This window comes from Trematomus bernacchii, unplaced genomic scaffold, assembly GCF_902827165.1.
Source record: "Trematomus bernacchii unplaced genomic scaffold, fTreBer1.1, whole genome shotgun sequence".
Lineage (NCBI taxonomy): Eukaryota > Metazoa > Chordata > Actinopteri > Perciformes > Nototheniidae > Trematomus > Trematomus bernacchii.
The window spans coordinates 1,868,242-1,889,583 of record NW_022987821.1 but is presented as its reverse complement, the minus strand read 5'-3'; the positions used below and the strand labels follow the sequence as shown (position 1 = coordinate 1,889,583).

At 40.4% G+C, this 21,342-nt stretch overlaps 1 protein-coding gene across 3 annotated transcripts in view; it reads left to right on the top strand.

Moving 5' to 3' along the window:
- Nucleotides 1–21,342, top strand: part of LOC117498866 (beta-1,3-galactosyltransferase 1-like) — a 102,176-nt gene that overhangs the window by 77,795 nt on the left and 3,039 nt on the right. For all 3 annotated transcript variants that reach the window (XR_004557616.1, XR_004557617.1, XR_004557615.1), the window contains 3 exons: nucleotides 17–202; nucleotides 1,786–1,894; nucleotides 19,350–19,459. The gene's annotated coding sequence lies outside the window, so the exon portion shown is untranslated. The remainder of the gene's footprint in view (nucleotides 1–16; nucleotides 203–1,785; nucleotides 1,895–19,349; nucleotides 19,460–21,342) is intronic.

Genomic DNA, 21,342 nt, shown 5'->3' with positions numbered 1-21,342 from the left:
GTTGTATTTATTACAGAAACAGCATCAATGTGGATTCTGCTGCATGCATATAAGGAAAGTAAATGACGCTCAGAGGCGCTTGGTGTACGGCTGTTGAAGAACACGTGGCGTCTCGTCAGTCCTGCTGTTCCTGAATGCAGCTGCTCGGTGTGAAGAGTGCTGAGGAAACATGGAGGCCGTGCTCTCCTGCCTGCAGGTGTGTGTAAGTGGAGTGCAGATTGTAAAATGTGCGATTAAATCAAATCTAGCATCTGTGTAATTGGCAGCTGAGTGGCTGTTTTCTACCATAATGTCTTAATAGGAGGAATAACCTCAGGTGAGTGGATTTCTATACTCAGATATAGCGCTCAAACTTTTGTTTTCAAAGACTCTAGAAGGCTGTTTGAACATTCATCTGCTGAAAGGAAGGTACAAAGAGTGTGTTTGAAAGGTAATTCACATTTATTTAGCAACAAGTTTAATATTGTTAGGGCTGTACAATGAATCCAAATTGTATCGAAATCCGCAATATGTACTAGTGCAATATTTAAATTGGTGGAAGCACAATATTTGATGAGGTTTTGAGGAGCTGCAGAGATATCTGGGAAGAAAAACTCACTGGAGTATAAAAATGCCTGTAATTCTCATAATTACATAAATATCAAATGTAACTTAACGTCATTAACTCTCATTCTTCTCCGAAATCATTCATCATCAAGAGCGGTTTGGTCTTTCAAGAAGAAAACAATCAAAAAAGTGTCATTTTTTTTTATCTTGATCTGTGTTTTTCCTCATTTGAGACAAATCTGCACTGTAATTATGTCCCAGCCTCTAATGCCTATACAGATATAAGTGTGTGTGAGTGTGTGTATTACATTTGTTGAACTCTTTGTTCCAGGCATCACGATGATCTGAGGGAGCAGCAACACTCCTGCGGGATTTGTCGCTGCAGAAATAAAAAATGTCTTCTGTTCTTTCCCTTCCAAAGATAAACATAAGAATGTGGGAAGCACTTGTGGCTCGCCCCTCAAACACTTCAGCGGGGAAATCTTGTGGGAGCTTGTAGGCAGAAAACACATCATTGCCGTTATGATTTCCTCATAATAAAACTATTCCCGGACGACATCTTTACGTCAAATACGTCTTTTGATCTGTTATGAGAACAGCTTTGGAAACTAGGGTATAATTGCACCCGATTTATTCCAGTTTATCAGCATTTGTTCTGTAGGTGTAATGTGCAGGGTGGAGAAGAACTGGGAGCAGCCCCAGTATGTTATCAGTTAATGACTTTACTTCAAAAATAGCCTGCCCAGTAGCACGCATGTGAAGTAATTGTTATTCACAGCTTCTCATCCTCACTGCTGTGTTTTGCATTCCTTCTGATCGCCCCCTATGGCACATGCGGTTTGATACAATATGCTGAGTAATAGAAAGTCTGCTCTGTAATTGGCCAAACAAGCCAGTGGTGGAGCGTTTAAAAAGGCTAAAGCTTGGGGAAAATCAAAAGCGAGTGATTATTCCGGGGCTTGTGGTAAATGAACCCCGTAACGAGCGAGGCGGAGCGCGAGACAATTGGGAACACTCACATTTCTAAACAAAGCGTTGGAAGGCGGGCCTTTGGAGCCTGGAGTAGAAACACAACCCCATTACTGCACAGATAGACCTCGCTGTGGCATTACAGTCTAGTTAGATGATGCTACGGCTGGAGGGTGTTCCTTAATGCTGCATAATCCGCCGCTGATACATATTCATATTCCTATGCATGTTCTTCTGCCCTAAATATGTTCTCCTCTGCCTTTGATTCAGCTCAACCTCCTCGTGACCCGGGCTTTGAGGCACAGAGGACGCAGAACATAGCTGTGGAATAAATTGGCGCTGTGCAATCTGCCATCTGTGCAGGCGCAGTTATACCAAGGTGAGAGGAAGGGGCTCAATGAGAGCAGGTTGAACATCCTCCTCTTCCTCCTGGAGATGATGCAGCCACTGAAGGAGGGTCGAGGGGTTTGGCTTTAACTGGGCCTGAAGTGTTTACGATGGATGTAACTGTCCAACGCGATTAAATAATGCTAAAATAATTGAAAAATATAAAATATATTAAAAAATTCAAGACATACAGTAAGCCAACCTCCCAAAGAAACATTGAAAACCACATTCATTGATTATCTTTTATTTTAAATTCACAGATCTTTTCACAATCAGGTAAACTGTTTCGTCTTCAGACATAGTAGGCCTATCAGTCAGCAGTCACAGGTTTTTTCCCAGGAAGCATTGCATTTACTTGTCGACTCGCGCCTCAAAGGTCAAACTTGACGCCGCTCAGCGATCAAAAGCGCGGAAGCTATTAATCTCTGTCCCGTCGTTGCGTTTCAAACATTTGATGAATGCACCAGTCGATTTTAGAAGCCGGCTGCCTCTGAAACTGAACATTCAAATTTGTTGTGAAATGACATCTCTGCAACACAAATCAATGGCAGTGGAGCAGAATAATGTGCCGTGCGTCCCGCTGCGCCCACCTCTGCATGGCTGCATTAATTACGTACTTGTCACTCGGTGTTTTATTGGCAATCACACTCCGCATGGCTCACATCTCATTTGCAGCGTGTCCGTCAGCACAAAGTTAACCCCGCTGCGAAACAACTATGCGCCAGATAAAAACCGTAATATGGATATCTGCCATGGGAAACATGTCCTTGTGGATGACAGCGTTTCAGCAGCATGAATTATTTTCTGTCATCCATAACAGATAGATGGGATTTAAATAGGAAGCATACATCAGGATAGGAGGCAGGGGCACCACCAGCACAGACAGAGATGAGTGTGACAGCCAGGCAGGATGTGAATAGGAGAGCAATAAATTAACTCCTAACGCTCTGGGACCATCTCTGGAGGCAAGGAGCTCCACCTCACCTTCCTCCCAAAGCAGCAGGCTCATATTTATGACCAGCTGCAAGCTTGGGAGGAATATTTGCATCAGAGTCTCATTAATACCTGATGGGCTTGTGAATATTAAGAGTGTTGAAATCAGTGAGCAGGTAAAATATGAAGGTAGCTCACTGTGTAGTCTTCTTCTTTTTATAACTTAGCATAGCCGAGGAAGTATATGACTCATGTATCTGTCTTAAAGCTTATGCAGAGTCTCTGTGAGTTAGTCTGTGTGATGTATTTCAGGTGATGCTCATATTCTTTTCTTCTGCTTGCAAACAGCTCTCTCACTCTCTCAATATGCCACCCAGGCATCAGTTTACAGCGTCGTATAGTGCACTGGTTCCCAACCTTTTAGGCAATTAACTTTTAAGACATTTCCCCTTCATCAGTTATGTTCCAAATGAGTTGATTTCAGGTGTTTTTAAAGTGGATGTTAAGTAACACTACATTAAGGTTTGCTATTACCACTGATGCCATTTATCGATTGTATTTCAACTTGTCTATCCAGGGCTTTTAGCCAACTATTTTAGCTCTTTATCTGTGACATTAAGCTTACTAATTTAATTGTTTTAACTGTTCGACCATTACATTTAGTTGCCTATTTTAGGTGTTTATCACTGACTTTTAGCTTACTGTTGCTGTTGCTGTTTACCCATGACCCTTAGTTATATATCTCAACTGTTCATCAATTACTATTAGGTATCTATTTAAGCATTTGTCCAACATGTTTAGCTAACTATTTTAGCTCTTATCCATCAACTTTAGCTATTTTGGCAGTTTATCCATGTCTTTTAGCTGTATCTGTTACAGCTACTTAAGTGTGGATGGGAAGTGTGTAGCTACTGTGAATGTAGTGTTTAGCTGGCAGCTTACCAGTTATTAATTGCTATATATGATCATATCATAAGACTAAACATTAGCATCACACCAATATGTGATTTCTTTGGGTACTTATTGTCCTTCTTAACACAGATATATGTGTATTTTTTGTAACATTCTTAAAAATACACGAGTCGTAATTGCATCCTTTCATATTTATTCCCAAACTAGACATTTCCAATTTGCATTCAACTTCCTGACAATGTGATGGAAGGATATTAAATCCTTGTAGTCTTAATTAGAGATTAGTGAAGCTGCCAAAGCCTAAAGCTACATCAGCCCCCCACAGTTGAAAAGTTGAATCCGTCTTCATCTAATTGAATTTCCCAGAGTATAGAACTTTTCCTACATTATATTTGAAATCCATTGTTGAAGTCAGCCTTGGATCATTTACTTTGATCAACTTCCTACAACCCACTGCGCTAAGACTTCTCAAACATGGATTTATCGGGTTCGGTCACATCTCATTCATTCCATCTGCAATATAGAATTCAGTTACTTTTGCTCATGTGTTTGGTCTTAGATCCTGTTAGTAGACTAGACATGGACTTTTTAAGTCATTAACAGTGGTCTGAAGCAATCTGGAGGACACATAGGAAGTTCATTGCCTCATATGGGATGTAATTAATCTCTTTTAAAGCCACATCCATCTCACTCCTTACCTGACCCACATCTCACATGCAATTTTGCGCTTCAGAACACAAACCACTGGGACCCTGCCTGAGGAGACGGGGGGGGGAAAGGAGGAGAAGATGACTGCTTTCTAGGAGGGGTAGTTTAAAGACAGAGTGGAGATAGAAGGCTGAAAATGACGTATAATCTCACTTGTCGTGACACCTAAATGTGCCGTTTTTTCCCCGTTTTCCATTAGTTTTTCCTTTCACTTTCTCACCCCATCTACTGTGTCTCCTACCGTGTTTTCCATCTCTTTCTTCTCTGATAATGTGAGCCAGGCTTAAGCCTCCATCTACTCTATCTTGCTGTTTGCGAGGCCTGAGAAATCCTCAGCAGATGCGTGAGAGAGTGTTTGTTTGGCTGCATGCTGTTGACAGACAACACAGCTTTAAATATGAAAACAAGGCTATTTCAAGCTGGCTTTGCCGAGATGGAATGCATGAATTTATAGACAGAGTCGGGGGGAAAAAAAACCTCAGACATTTCCTTTGCACTTGTTTGACATTTTCCTCCAACTTGTCAACACGAAATGCTTTGTCAAAACAGCATGGAGGAAAATGCAAACATTTTGTGCCTGTCACATGAGAGCTTTTAACCTGAGACGTTGCACATGAATACACAACAAAAAAATGGATTTCACAGCAGCCATCTTGCATTTGCTAATTGCTCACAGTGTTTATTACCAGTCGTTACATTTCACAAGGTGGAAAGAACAAGCGATTAAAGTCACTGCCAATTCAGTTTTTATTTACCCAAGAGGCTACTTTCCTGACTGAAATGACCAGATGCTTAGTCAAGATAACACAAAATCATGTGTAAATTCATCAGGTAGAATACCATAATACATCTTTTCTTTTTTGCTAACTATATTAGCTGTTTATCAACATTATTAATCCATTAATTTCTTAACAGTTCATTTAATACTGTTTGCTAACATGTTTAGCTTTTTCTCCTACACGTTTCTCCAACTATTTTAGCTGCTTATCCATTAGTTTTAGCTAGCTATTTTTAGTTGTTTATGCATAACTTTTAGCTTACTGATTAGTTGTATCCATAGTAACTACTTTCAATATTTAGCTAACTATTGTAACTTCTCTGCAAGTTTGCTATAGCTTTCATAAATCAGGTGTAAAACCACCCAGTAACTTTTAAGTGACTGTCAAAACAAATGATTGGCTTTATCCTTCATATATTGGTTATTTACTCGAATGCAGCACCATTGCTTAAAATCATTCAGACTATCAAAATCAACATCGCAGCACTGCTTGGATTAAAGTCCATACTGGGCCATTCATTTGATGTATGAAGTGTACAGAATGCACTTCCCGCGTAATATGTTCTATTTCTACGCCAGGCCCTAATTAGTTCTAATGACGTGCACCTGCTCACAAGACACCTCACAGCCACTGAAGACATAGCTAAAAGGTTTGTTACTTTTCTGCAGCAAAAACAAACTTCAGAAGCTTAATTTGACTTTTAGTTTAATTTTAGATCGCAATGCCTTACTCTAACCACACCTAAACCTGTCATTTATAAGCCATGACCACAAATTCATAATGAGTTCTTCTTACTTGACGTCTCAAAGCACAGAGGGAACAAACTCCTTAAATGGTGCATCCTTCCTTGGCTGTCCACTGCAGCTATTGCCAGGCAACCAGCATCCATTTGGGCATATGGCCGGTGATCTAATACCTTCCATCTCCAAGCAGAAGAATTTCTAAATTGGGTTCAGAAAAGGAGAGGATGCATTGAGGAATTACATCATGACCATAGGCTGTATATTGCCGAGAAGCCCTTAGTAGGCGGAGTCGGCCACTAACATGGGGGTCTATGGAAATTGCTCCTTTCTGCAGTCATCGCCTATCGGCCAATATATGAACTGCAGTTTGTGGCACTTCCGTATTGGCGTCCCGGCTCTTCCCCAGAGTTTGCCGCTTGATCATGACACTGGACTGTGCTGCAAACCATTTATATATCAGGAGGAAGGAGCCATTTCTCCAAATGATGACATACAGAATCATACCGGGCCTCAACAGTCTTTTGTCTTTGGGTTTCTTAGAGTCAGTGCATCAAAAATATGTGATGCATGAAAGGTGTTCTGTATTGTATGGGCCAGTAGTTGGTGTGTGGCATAGTCTCCTAGCATCAAGCTCCATTGTTCTCTAAGGAAACATGCATTACAATACCAGATCCTTACCTTTGCATACTTTTCGTCTTGCCTCTTCAGTGTCATGGGAGCGGGACTCTGTACAGCTGCTTTAATCCCACGTGGTTTTGTGTAAAGACTCGATCGATGGTAGCCAATCTCACTTTTATAGTGCTAACTGCTCCCTGATCTGCAATTAATGCTGCCTGGATTGCACGCAGCCTGATTGCATTGATGCCAAGACCGTATCTGCAATGGCTGCTGGTCAGGACTAAAGATCTTTGCTGTGCGTGGATTTCATAAAGTCATTTGATAAAGCATTTCAAAATCGACAAGAGAGTCGCATAAATAGGACATATGGTACAACTGCATTACTGTAGACACCAACAGTGCAACTTATCTCAAAGATCTGGCAATAGATCAGACTCATAATGGACTGGACCTTTAGTCCAACCTCTCTTAAGGACAAGACATGATTGGTATTCAATCATTTCATTTGATCCTGAGCTCTATTTTCTCCTCTTGATGCTGAAGCACACTCCTCTTCCTCTGGCCCCTCGGCCATGGTCTTTTTACTCTCCTACACGCCTTTGGCCTCTTTGATCAATGCTTGCAAATAGCACAGATGGAAGATATAAGGAGTGATTGATGTTTGGAGAGTTGTGAAAAGCAGTATTGCAAGGATCTTTTACTTTTGTTTAACAAAGTTTAAAGGTATTTCTGTGAGATCTTTATGAACTGTTTGAAAAAAGGGTGTGGGAAAAAAGGAAACTAACGCATTTGTTAGAAAGGTGTGACAATCAAGTGTCTGTTTTATTAGCAGTGACTTAGCAATGGGTGAAAATGGTCAACATTTTGGGGAATATATTACTGTTAACCTTCATTTCTTATCCAAATAAGCTTGGCTAACCTGGGGCAATTGTAGATGTGTCTGATGTTCGTGTTTCTTGGCGTCTCTTGTAGCAATGGTTTTGGCAGAAAATGACATGAAACTAAGGTCCAACATGGACAGCAACTGAATCGCCACGTTTTTTTATTTACGTAATCCCTTCCCGGACATGTTACAAGCACCACATATTTTACACACTACAAAAAAAACATCCCCATACATTCCCCAATAGGCACAAATATGTGCTTAATAAAGGCCCTATATTTAATTGGCAGGTGTAATACTTAGAATGTCCACTAGGGGTGCTATATTTAATTGACAGGTGTAGTACCTATAATGTCCACTAGGGGCGCTATATTTAATTGGCAGGTGTAATACTTAGAATGTCCACTAGGGGTGCTATATTTAATTGGCAGGTGTAATACTTAGAATGTCCACTAGGGGTGCTATATTTAATGGACAGGTGTAGTACCTATAATGTCCAATAGGGGCGCTATATTTAATTGGCAGATGTAATACCTAGAATGTCCACTAGGGGCCCTATATTTAATTGGCAGGTGTAATACCAAAGAGGTACACTGGGGGCGCTAAGAATTAATGCAATATATCTTATCTGCCAGTTTTGAGTGGGTTTTGACTTTACTTGTATTACTGGCTCTGTCCACCAGGTCTAGAAATATTTCACTTTGCTCTTATTTGGTGCACCACCTTCCCCAGATGTCACCCTTTATGTACTTTTACCTACTTCCTCATTCTTTTCTTATCTGTTGCCTCGCCCTTTTTCCCCGATTATATACTTCTCCTTTTGCTTGGCTACACTTTTAACTCTATTCAGCAACACACTTTTGCAGTTTTCACCGACTAGGAGACAATATGGGGGCAATAGCCGAGCCGTCGCTGCGCTCTCAGTGTTTTGTCTCCCTATTCCTGCCTGTTGGTGTCAGCTGATAGAGGTGTTATAGTGCTTTGCCTGTTTTATCTTTTTTTTTTTTTTTTTTTTTTAATTATCCATCACAGGATTGTACCAGGACAATCGGGCTCCGCAAGGTACCAAGCTGATTGTCATCAGATTCTGCATGAATGTGATTACAATCAGCTTTGATACACAGGGCAAGCGGCTTGTGAATTAAGCTTGGTGGAGGAACAGGGGTCTATTTGCATACTTTCAGGAGAGGCTCTGTGATGTCACAGATGATGTAACCGCATTGTGCATGACTTCTCCAATGATGTCATCGCACTCCGCATCAGTGATGTTAAAGAGCCTTTCTTCACCGGTGATCACATGACATGCAGAATGTGATGACATCGTCAGTCAAGTGTCACACCTCTGGTATTAAAATGAACCAGTATTCAAAACTACCGATTGAAACTGTCAAAGTAGTATCAAATCAAATAAACAATGTCAATAGTGGTATTGAGACCAAATATGTAATCATTTATTGTTAGAATCATCCTTTCAACACATGATACAGCTAATACAGATACAAAAAAGAAATACCAGTAATGTGTCAAAGAAAAGACACATGCGTAGAGAAAAATACAACAAGATTTTAATCTTAAGAAAATTACCATGAAGTGATCATCAGGAGAAAGAAATAAGGCAAAGACTTGCAGTATAAAATGTACAACCACGTGATGATATAATATGTATATAACATTGCACAATATACCAAAAAAAAAAGGGAAACTACGCATGGAAAGCAAATGAAGTGCACAGAATAACAAGGCACTGTGGAAGAAACCTGCACACGCGTCTTTGGATGGATCTGCTGCCCGCGGAGCTCCAGTGAAATGTTGTAGGAATGTTACGCTGCAAACAATCCCACTGAGCAAGTCTTTAAACTAAAATCTGGTCAATTACATCGATAACTCAGAAATTATTACTAATAATTGTTCAATAATTGCAGTCTGTTTTGTGTAAAGACTCGATCGATGGTAGCCAATCTCATTTTTATAGTGCTAACTGCTCCCTGATCTGCAATTAATGCTGCCTGGATTGCACGCAGCCTGATTGCATTGATGCCAAGACCGTATCTGCAATGGCTGCTGGTCAGGACTAAAGATCTTTGCTGTGCGTGGATTTCATAAAGTAATTTGATAAAGCATTTCAAAATCGACAAGAGAGTCGCATAAATAGGACATATGGTACAACTGCATTACTGTAGACACCAACAGTGCAACTTATCTCAAAGATCTGGCAATAGATCAGACTCATAATGGACTGGACCTTTAGTCCAACCTCTCTTAAGGACAAGACATGATTGGTATTCAATCATTTCATTTGATCCTGAGCTCTATTTTCTCCTCTTGATGCTGAAGCACACTCCTCTTCCTCTGGCCCCTCGGCCATGGTCTTTTTACTCTCCTACACGCCTTTGGCCTCTTTGATCAATGCTTGCAAATAGCACAGATGGAAGATATAAGGAGTGATTGATGTTTGGAGAGTTGTGAAAAGCAGTATTGCAAGGATCTTTTACTTTTGTTTAACAAAGTTTAAAGGTATTTCTGTGAGATCTTTATGAACTGTTTGAAAAAAGGGTGTGGGAAAAAAGGAAACTAACGCATTTGTTAGAAAGGTGTGACAATCAAGTGTCTGTTTTATTAGCAGTGACTTAGCAATGGGTGAAAATGGTCAACATTTTGGGGAATATATTACTGTTAACCTTCATTTCTTATCCAAATAAGCTTGGCTAACCTGGGGCAATTGTAGATGTGTCTGATGTTCGTGTTTCTTGGCGTCTCTTGTAGCAATGGTTTTGGCAGAAAATGACATGAAACTAAGGTCCAACATGGACAGCAACTGAATCGCCACGTTTTTTTATTTACGTAATCCCTTCCCGGACATGTTACAAGCACCACATATTTTACACACTACAAAAAAAACATCCCCATACATTCCCCAATAGGCACAAATATGTGCTTAATAAAGGCCCTATATTTAATTGGCAGGTGTAATACTTAGAATGTCCACTAGGGGTGCTATATTTAATTGACAGGTGTAGTACCTATAATGTCCACTAGGGGCGCTATATTTAATTGGCAGGTGTAATACTTAGAATGTCCACTAGGGGTGCTATATTTAATTGGCAGGTGTAATACTTAGAATGTCCACTAGGGGTGCTATATTTAATGGACAGGTGTAGTACCTATAATGTCCAATAGGGGCGCTATATTTAATTGGCAGATGTAATACCTAGAATGTCCACTAGGGGCCCTATATTTAATTGGCAGGTGTAATACCAAAGAGGTACACTGGGGGCGCTAAGAATTAATGCAATATATCTTATCTGCCAGTTTTGAGTGGGTTTTGACTTTACTTGTATTACTGGCTCTGTCCACCAGGTCTAGAAATATTTCACTTTGCTCTTATTTGGTGCACCACCTTCCCCAGATGTCACCCTTTATGTACTTTTACCTACTTCCTCATTCTTTTCTTATCTGTTGCCTCGCCCTTTTTCCCCGATTATATACTTCTCCTTTTGCTTGGCTACACTTTTAACTCTATTCAGCAACACACTTTTGCAGTTTTCACCGACTAGGAGACAATATGGGGGCAATAGCCGAGCCGTCGCTGCGCTCTCAGTGTTTTGTCTCCCTATTCCTGCCTGTTGGTGTCAGCTGATAGAGGTGTTATAGTGCTTTGCCTGTTTTATCTTTTTTTTTTTTTTTTTTTTTTTAATTATCCATCACAGGATTGTACCAGGACAATCGGGCTCCGCAAGGTACCAAGCTGATTGTCATCAGATTCTGCATGAATGTGATTACAATCAGCTTTGATACACAGGGCAAGCGGCTTGTGAATTAAGCTTGGTGGAGGAACAGGGGTCTATTTGCATACTTTCAGGAGAGGCTCTGTGATGTCACAGATGATGTAACCGCATTGTGCATGACTTCTCCAATGATGTCATCGCACTCCGCATCAGTGATGTTAAAGAGCCTTTCTTCACCGGTGATCACATGACATGCAGAATGTGATGACATCGTCAGTCAAGTGTCACACCTCTGGTATTAAAATGAACCAGTATTCAAAACTACCGATTGAAACTGTCAAAGTAGTATCAAATCAAATAAACAATGTCAATAGTGGTATTGAGACCAAATATGTAATCATTTATTGTTAGAATCATCCTTTCAACACATGATACAGCTAATACAGATACAAAAAAGAAATACCAGTAATGTGTCAAAGAAAAGACACATGCGTAGAGAAAAATACAACAAGATTTTAATCTTAAGAAAATTACCATGAAGTGATCATCAGGAGAAAGAAATAAGGCAAAGACTTGCAGTATAAAATGTACAACCACGTGATGATATAATATGTATATAACATTGCACAATATACCAAAAAAAAAAGGGAAACTACGCATGGAAAGCAAATGAAGTGCACAGAATAACAAGGCACTGTGGAAGAAACCTGCACACGCGTCTTTGGATGGATCTGCTGCCCGCGGAGCTCCAGTGAAATGTTGTAGGAATGTTACGCTGCAAACAATCCCACTGAGCAAGTCTTTAAACTAAAATCTGGTCAATTACATCGATAACTCAGAAATTATTACTAATAATTGTTCAATAATTGCAGTCTGTTTTGTGTAAAGACTCGATCGATGGTAGCCAATCTCATTTTTATAGTGCTAACTGCTCCCTGATCTGCAATTAATGCTGCCTGGATTGCACGCAGCCTGATTGCATTGATGCCAAGACCGTATCTGCAATGGCTGCTGGTCAGGACTAAAGATCTTTGCTGTGCGTGGATTTCATAAAGTAATTTGATAAAGCATTTCAAAATCGACAAGAGAGTCGCATAAATAGGACATATGGTACAACTGCATTACTGTAGACACCAACAGTGCAACTTATCTCAAAGATCTGGCAATAGATCAGACTCATAATGGACTGGACCTTTAGTCCAACCTCTCTTAAGGACAAGACATGATTGGTATTCAATCATTTCATTTGATCCTGAGCTCTATTTTCTCCTCTTGATGCTGAAGCACACTCCTCTTCCTCTGGCCCCTCGGCCATGGTCTTTTTACTCTCCTACACGCCTTTGGCCTCTTTGATCAATGCTTGCAAATAGCACAGATGGAAGATATAAGGAGTGATTGATGTTTGGAGAGTTGTGAAAAGCAGTATTGCAAGGATCTTTTACTTTTGTTTAACAAAGTTTAAAGGTATTTCTGTGAGATCTTTATGAACTGTTTGAAAAAAGGGTGTGGGAAAAAAAGGAAACTAACGCATTTGTTAGAAAGGTGTGACAATCAAGTGTCTGTTTTATTAGCAGTGACTTAGCAATGGGTGAAAATGGTCAACATTTTGGGGAATATATTACTGTTAACCTTCATTTCTTATCCAAATAAGCTTGGCTAACCTGGGGCAATTGTAGATGTGTCTGATGTTCGTGTTTCTTGGCGTCTCTTGTAGCAATGGTTTTGGCAGAAAATGACATGAAACTAAGGTCCAACATGGACAGCAACTGAATCGCCACGTTTTTTTATTTACGTAATCCCTTCCCGGACATGTTACAAGCACCACATATTTTACACACTACAAAAAAAACATCCCCATACATTCCCCAATAGGCACAAATATGTGCTTAATAAAGGCCCTATATTTAATTGGCAGGTGTAATACTTAGAATGTCCACTAGGGGTGCTATATTTAATTGACAGGTGTAGTACCTATAATGTCCACTAGGGGCGCTATATTTAATTGGCAGGTGTAATACTTAGAATGTCCACTAGGGGTGCTATATTTAATTGGCAGGTGTAATACTTAGAATGTCCACTAGGGGTGCTATATTTAATGGACAGGTGTAGTACCTATAATGTCCAATAGGGGCGCTATATTTAATTGGCAGATGTAATACCTAGAATGTCCACTAGGGGCCCTATATTTAATTGGCAGGTGTAATACCAAAGAGGTACACTGGGGGCGCTAAGAATTAATGCAATATATCTTATCTGCCAGTTTTGAGTGGGTTTTGACTTTACTTGTATTACTGGCTCTGTCCACCAGGTCTAGAAATATTTCACTTTGCTCTTATTTGGTGCACCACCTTCCCCAGATGTCACCCTTTATGTACTTTTACCTACTTCCTCATTCTTTTCTTATCTGTTGCCTCGCCCTTTTTCCCCGATTATATACTTCTCCTTTTGCTTGGCTACACTTTTAACTCTATTCAGCAACACACTTTTGCAGTTTTCACCGACTAGGAGACAATATGGGGGCAATAGCCGAGCCGTCGCTGCGCTCTCAGTGTTTTGTCTCCCTATTCCTGCCTGTTGGTGTCAGCTGATAGAGGTGTTATAGTGCTTTGCCTGTTTTATCTTTTTTTTTTTTTTTTTTTTTTAATTATCCATCACAGGATTGTACCAGGACAATCGGGCTCCGCAAGGTACCAAGCTGATTGTCATCAGATTCTGCATGAATGTGATTACAATCAGCTTTGATACACAGGGCAAGCGGCTTGTGAATTAAGCTTGGTGGAGGAACAGGGGTCTATTTGCATACTTTCAGGAGAGGCTCTGTGATGTCACAGATGATGTAACCGCATTGTGCATGACTTCTCCAATGATGTCATCGCACTCCGCATCAGTGATGTTAAAGAGCCTTTCTTCACCGGTGATCACATGACATGCAGAATGTGATGACATCGTCAGTCAAGTGTCACACCTCTGGTATTAAAATGAACCAGTATTCAAAACTACCGATTGAAACTGTCAAAGTAGTATCAAATCAAATAAACAATGTCAATAGTGGTATTGAGACCAAATATGTAATCATTTATTGTTAGAATCATCCTTTCAACACATGATACAGCTAATACAGATACAAAAAAGAAATACCAGTAATGTGTCAAAGAAAAGACACATGCGTAGAGAAAAATACAACAAGATTTTAATCTTAAGAAAATTACCATGAAGTGATCATCAGGAGAAAGAAATAAGGCAAAGACTTACAGTATAAAATGTACAGCCACGTGATGATATAATATGTATATAACATTGCACAATATACCAAAAAAAAAAGGGAAACTACGCATGGAAAGCAAATGAAGTGCACAGAATAACAAGGCACTGTGGAAGAAACCTGCACACGCGTCTTTGGATGGATCTGCTGCCCGCGGAGCTCCAGTGAAATGTTGTAGGAATGTTACGCTGCAAACAATCCCACTGAGCAAGTCTTTAAACTAAAATCTGGTCAATTACATCGATAACTCAGAAATGATTACTAATAATTGTTCAATAATTGCAGTCTGAGTCACTTAAAGGGGCATTGCACACTGTTTTAAGGCCTTTAAATTGTGCTACATCAGGAGCTTTCGATGAAAATGACAATTTCTGACTTTTAGTCATATTTTGTGGATTTTTGCTTTTGTGAATGCCAGCAGGTTCAATTATGATGTTGTTCCTGCCCTGCTTTAATCACCTCGTCTCCCCATCTGCAGGCTGATAAGCTCTCTCTGTTTGCAGTCCTTCCCATCTATCACAGGCAGGTATACAGCTCAGAAATGACTGACAATGTAACGCCTGAATAGATGAAAAATCCTGCACGCGCTGTCAAGGCTAGCTTTGCGGAAAATTCTCAAGTGTCCGGGAGATTAATGGCTGCCATTATTCACACTCTCCTCCAGGTGTGTCGTTTATGCGTATGAATAAGTCTGTGTGAGAGGGACAGGAAAGAGATTATATTTCCTCCACAGAGACAGATACAAGTTTTTAGCGATAATCAAAGGCCAAAATCGATTCAACAAAGTGCTGTTACTCAGGAAGAAGAAACTCAATTACCCAGCAGGCTGAGGTCAGATGGGTGGGGGGGAAATCCAAGGTCAAGCGTTACATTATATCAGAGGCTTCTTCCTCACTCCTATCGCTTCCAATTAACTTAATACAGCAGCACTGCTCTTCCCCACGCTCACCAAGATAATCGACAATGAAATTAAGTGGCGGCGGGCCCGTGTCAGCGGGGGATTGAGAACGGCTCAGGGCTGATGGGAGATAATCACAGGACACCAAATAACCGCTGCCAAGAGCTCCGGGCTTCTTTATGGTCGTAATAAGCGCAACCTTGTCTGGCACTGTGAGGCAAGTCAAACACACGGGCACTAACATTTTGTTTGGGCACGTGGAATCACATACATTAAAGCTGATACATGTGAATGATGTCACTGTCAGCTCAAAATCCCCCCCTAGTGCAATATCTAACACACACACTTGTTAGGAGTGTACACCTACCCAGTCATGACACATCACCCTCTCCTCTGGCTGCAGGGGTGTAACAGCAGCTCACATGAGGGAGGAGGCGTCTCCCCCACATGGAGTCATTCAACATGTTATCAGACTGCTTTATATAATTACGCTCTTTTGTGGCAGCCGAACAAAGTTTCTCAGATCACGACTTTAATCTCACTGTTTCTCATCTTTTCATTCTGGGTGAGGCAGCCCAACAGCTTCCAAGTTTAATCTCACAGTTTGTGTGACATTGAGTTTCAATGTTTTGACACGTATTGTTTTTTTTTTTCTTGCATGTTAATTGAAAATTAGGATAACAGCCAACATTCACTCGCAGCGTTTGCAGTGAGTCCTTCCTCGTGTGTGCATTGAGCCGGCTGACTGAACACTGAAACAGACCACTGTCTGTCACTGCTAATTACTTATGCAAATAGGCTGAGCGCATTAATTACATCCTGCCCAACAGTACAAACACAAGTTTTAACACTGTGAATCCCCTTCAAGGTAAACACTCATCAAATGGTTTTAAGGTCTGTTTTACATATAACATTATTAAGTTATTAACAAATTAAAGTAATTAGTCTGTTCTCCTAAAGCTATATGACCCACAAAAATGATAATATAGCAGTGTGTCAAAGAGAGAAAAACTCATATCATCGTTACAAATACAGTGGTTCTCAACATGGGGGTCAGGAACTACCAAGGGTCCCACGATACATTACAGGGGTCACCAGGTGATTACAGCTGCATATGAATCAATATGAATTAATAATGGATCAAATTGTTCTGTAAAAATAATAATAAGCATTACAAAAAATACACAGGCAGTTGTAGAGTAATTTAGTTATTTTTTAAAGATTTAGAGCAAAACCACATAGCTGGATACTATTGTTTTCTTGGCAGAGTCTATATAAGTATTGCATTTCACATTTTTTTTTTCTGAACTTTGTCCAATTTCTGTTGTTCCAGAAAGATTCAACCATCTGGCCCGGAGAGAGAACAGGTGTGAACTTGTTGCGTATCGCTAAGTTTGAGAAGCTAGCTACAAGAGGGGTTAAACATGAAGGCGGCAGAGAGTAGACTGTTACTCACAACACAATATGTTTTGTTCCTGCATTGCATTGTGGTCCACTGAGGCCGCTGTGGTGAGAGACTGGAAGCTTTAACTCGGCTGTTACAGATTCCTTCCTGTGGGTGAGAAGATTTAACACTGGGACTCATACTACTAAAAATTGTGTTTCTTTATGCTTTTGGAACCCTGTCGAGTTATGAATTAAACATATCCCTCTTAAAGCTAGAACTAAAATCTATTCCAAATAATGGGTTTCTGTTTTTCTTTTGCTAGGTGGTAGATTTATCCAATGTTAGGGAGGATACAATTCACCAAAAGCCAAGCATTAATTTTCCTCAACATCATTTATTTCATGATGTATTATTAATGAAAGATTGATACGGCAATGTCTGCAAACATCACGGTGAGGAGGATGTGTTCGATCCACGCTGGGACTAACACGACTTTATCTGTTCTTGATCGTTCCTACTTAGTTTTTTTCAAGTAATGTATTTTGAGATGCCATTTTACTCGACAAAATATCTGCTGTTTGTCAGACCCAGTACATTGTACACTTAGTTATGTGTCCTTTTGTCACGCAGCATCCATAACAAAGTAACATGCTCAGTGTATACTCTATATAAAGGTCATAACATAAAAAAGATCTTGTTGTAAATGAAAAGGAGAGCCCATTTTCTCAATCCAACATGAACTGAGCATATATAGTTGTCATGGTTGCAGCTACACAGTGCTGTACTTTAGTTTGGATGTTTTGCCTTTGAACCTCAATCATGGGAACAAAAGTTTGTACTAAATAAGTGTCTATATATAACCTGTTGTGTCCAAACGAATGAACACGGGTAGTAAACAGATAATCCGCAGGAAGGCACAGCTGTTTCTGCATGTTTCATTATGAAAGGCATGGCAACAGACGGATTTAGTTATGCTTTAGCAGCTCACTAAATTAGATGTCAGAGCCGTGTAGTACAGGAAGAGTCAATGAACAGAGCAGGTTGTTCAGCTGGAAGGTCAATCACTGCCTCGTTTTTCTGAAAAGCTATTTGCTAATCCCGCAAATGGGTCTGTTCAGAGACTGTATCTGATTGGGAATTAGCTCTCAGCCGGAATGCTATTTAGACAGCGGCGCATTAATGTTATCTCCGGTTCGCTCAAGGGGGATTTCTCGGAGCTGAAGTGAGGAATAAGGGCCGGTGCAGTAAATCTCACGAGGTTACAGGAAGGAGGTGGCTCCGGCTCCCAGGAGCAGCCACTGCATCAACAATGATCAGCAAAGTTTAATATGGCCGTCCACACAGCAGTTTTATTCATCCCAGCGGGGGCATTGTCTTTTCACTGGGGTCAGCAGAGCGGAGATCCCAAAGAGCCTCGTAACACGGCACCTCCGGTTTGAAGAGTGGATCATGCTGCCTCACCAATGAATCAGGAGATTAATGGTGGACCTCGCACATGGGGAACATGCTTCTCTTCTTCTTCTGAGTCCAAGGTCAAAGCACTGCGGTGCTCACAGATCAGCACCAGATCCCACTTGGCTTGCGTGTTAAGAGAAAGCTCAGTCATCTCCACTGATGTAAACAAACAACTGTGAGTGATCTAGGCTGTGCAAATGTAATTCATAAATGCTGAATGGGAACATTAGCATAGCCCTCAAATGAAAAGCTACACCGGGAAACCCATTATGCAAAAATAGTCCCCTTGATTTTTTGATTCACGAGCATTTCTGTTATTTAAAAAACTGTGAATTTACAGAGACAAAGGTCTATGCGTATTGCTTACACAGAATACAACTCTACTACTCGCCTGGAGAAACTTCAATTACCACTCGAATGCTTCAGGAAAGAGAAAGGCTTACCCAAGGCTTGCCTCACAACGGAACAATACTCCCGGGTTATAGCTTGCAAACGAGCAGAATTCTAGATGGTCTCTCAATTCAAAACATCAATTTGGAGGTGCAAAATAAGTGTAGGGTCTTATCTTTGTCATTTTAAATCCATTCATTATATATGCGTGGATTCTGGAGTGAAATGTATTACCTTTTTTAAAACCCTCATATTTTATCACCTCAATGCCACTTTGAGTTCTTACATCAGCGAGGCTTACATTAACTATACATTAATTGAATGATAGCACTAATAAACTCTTAGTGTAAGTATGTGAGACACACTTGAACTCTTTGTTATTATCCTAATATATATGAACTCATTATCTTATTGCCTTTTATGTGTTATGACAAGAGTTTTACTACATGTCCCTGTGTAACCAGTGCTAAAGAAGGTCATCAAACATCAGCAAATTCTTTACCCCACATTTATTCCAAGAGAGGGTACATTTTTCATGGGCAGTCATAAATATTTGGTAGTTATAGCCTAACATCTGGCCCCAGGCTATGGTATAGGTTCTCTGCCAGCCTGTCTTTGTTGCCCATTATTATAGCTGTTGAGTGTTAAAGTGTGTAAGGAAACATGTGTTGGATAGTCCTGTGTGTTTTGTCACACATGTTCATAGATTTTAAAGTTGCCACAAAAAATAATGCAATGTTATGCAATTTTTCAGGTGAAAGATCCACTCGAATCATGAATTTCTCTAAGAGAGGCCAGAGAAAAGAGCAGTAACAGCGGAGAAAGTCTTTGTTCTGCTGGAAGAGATTCAAGTTTTCTACATGGGTGAGTTTGTCTTCAAATAAAATGTGTCTGATGATCAGCAGTGGAAGTGTTACAATTATCAAATGAGCCACGAGTTGAACTGAGTTTGAGTTCATATGATAAGAATGAGAGCATTCTTTTACTACATTTGTTTAACCGTCAAACAAATGCAGATATAACCACTGAAGTCTCATGCTGACCTGTTTGAAGCACTGACTTATTACCTGTATTATGACCCTTTCAAGTATCGTATTAAATTCTAAAATAGACGGATAGCCAACATCTTTACGGTCAACCATAAATCACAACAATCAACGTAAGATAATGAACTGTTTCCTGGGTCTGAGATGAAAAAGGAAAGCTTTTAATATTAACTCTGCCCTTAGTTATAAACTAGGAAACAAATCTGGGACCTGATGTATTCTGTTTGCTACCTCAGAAACGTTTCCACTCTCACAACATGAGTTGATTGTGTTTATTGAAGGTCAGACCTGTCTTTTAAAACTGAGTAAAATATAATACTTTGAAGGACACTTCAACAAAGCAGCCTTTTATTATGATTGAGCGTTTGGAGTGCAACCTCCTCCAGCTGCTACCTTGGATCAAATATTGAACTCTTTATTCTCTCTCCAGCCTGAAGTCTCATTTTAAATGTTTTCTCTTCTTTACCACATTTAAATTCTGACTCGATACACAGCCGCCCCGAGGCCAGCTTTGAACACGGTGAAAAACAAGGGTCTCCTCCATCTTATTTACCGCTTTACTGCAAGCCAACCAATTTGCTGTCCGTCCTCTCAGTTAGCTGTAATGGCTTCTTGATTGTCAGCGCTTTTTAACGCTTTAAACACAGCAGGTGAGTTCAGGGCGGGAAGTCAGTAAAACAAATGATCCTTATGGGAAATTAAGGGGGGATGTAATGATGAGAGGCACGCACAATAATCCATTTGAATGCACCGAAAAGTGCTGACATTTTACGAGAAATTAGGAAAAGCAGTGTTAAATCCTCGGTTTTCCTGTGTGAGGCTTGTTTATGTTGGCAGAGGGGCTTCCTTATCACTCTCACACCCAACAGAGAGACATCCTCAGCCCCCGGTGCCTGCTTTCATCAATCAGAATTGCATTGACACTGCATGGCACAAAGTCAAACAGTGTCCTCTCTGTGAATGAATTGGCATGGGAACCTGCGAGATGAGATAGCATCTAAGGAATGCTAATTCACCGGGAGTCTGGGTCTGGAGATGTCGTGATTAAAGACTCAATTTCCCAGAGGTCAGTGTGGTGTGATCACATATTACCGCTAACTGATGGAGTGTCTCTGACATCTGCACTCTGACGGCGCGGCTGTCACGAGCGGCAGCATCAACACCTGTTAACACGGAATACACTCCAGCACCGGATTAAATATTCCTGTCAAGGATTCACTCAGTCACAGAGTTTTAAGTAGCTGTTTTATGCTATCAAGCTGCTTATTCATGGTTTGGTTTATGTAAGGGGGAAAAGAGTCTGGGAGAGGCCTACAGCAGCTCTCAGCTAGGAACTGCTAAGCCCTGAAATGCTGCCATACAGCATTATCTTCACAAAGCAGGCCATGCATTATCCCAACATGTTCCTCGGTGGAAGGCTTTTCACAGCAGCAGGTTTTAACGTGGTTCTGCTTTGCTTTGCTGCTACTAGAGTAATACTGACAGCGCCTTTCTGTTTTATTACAAGCATATCATCTTGTTATTTCAGCGACTGACTGACAGCTAGAAAAATACATACCATACCATTGATTTTTTTTGTCTATTAAATGCAAATTGAACATACTTACATCGTTTTTCAAAGCATGCTATTCCTTTTTATGCGGATGCCCTTCCAGGCAGCATGTGATTTGTATTCATTTCAGCTCAGTGCTGAGAATGAAA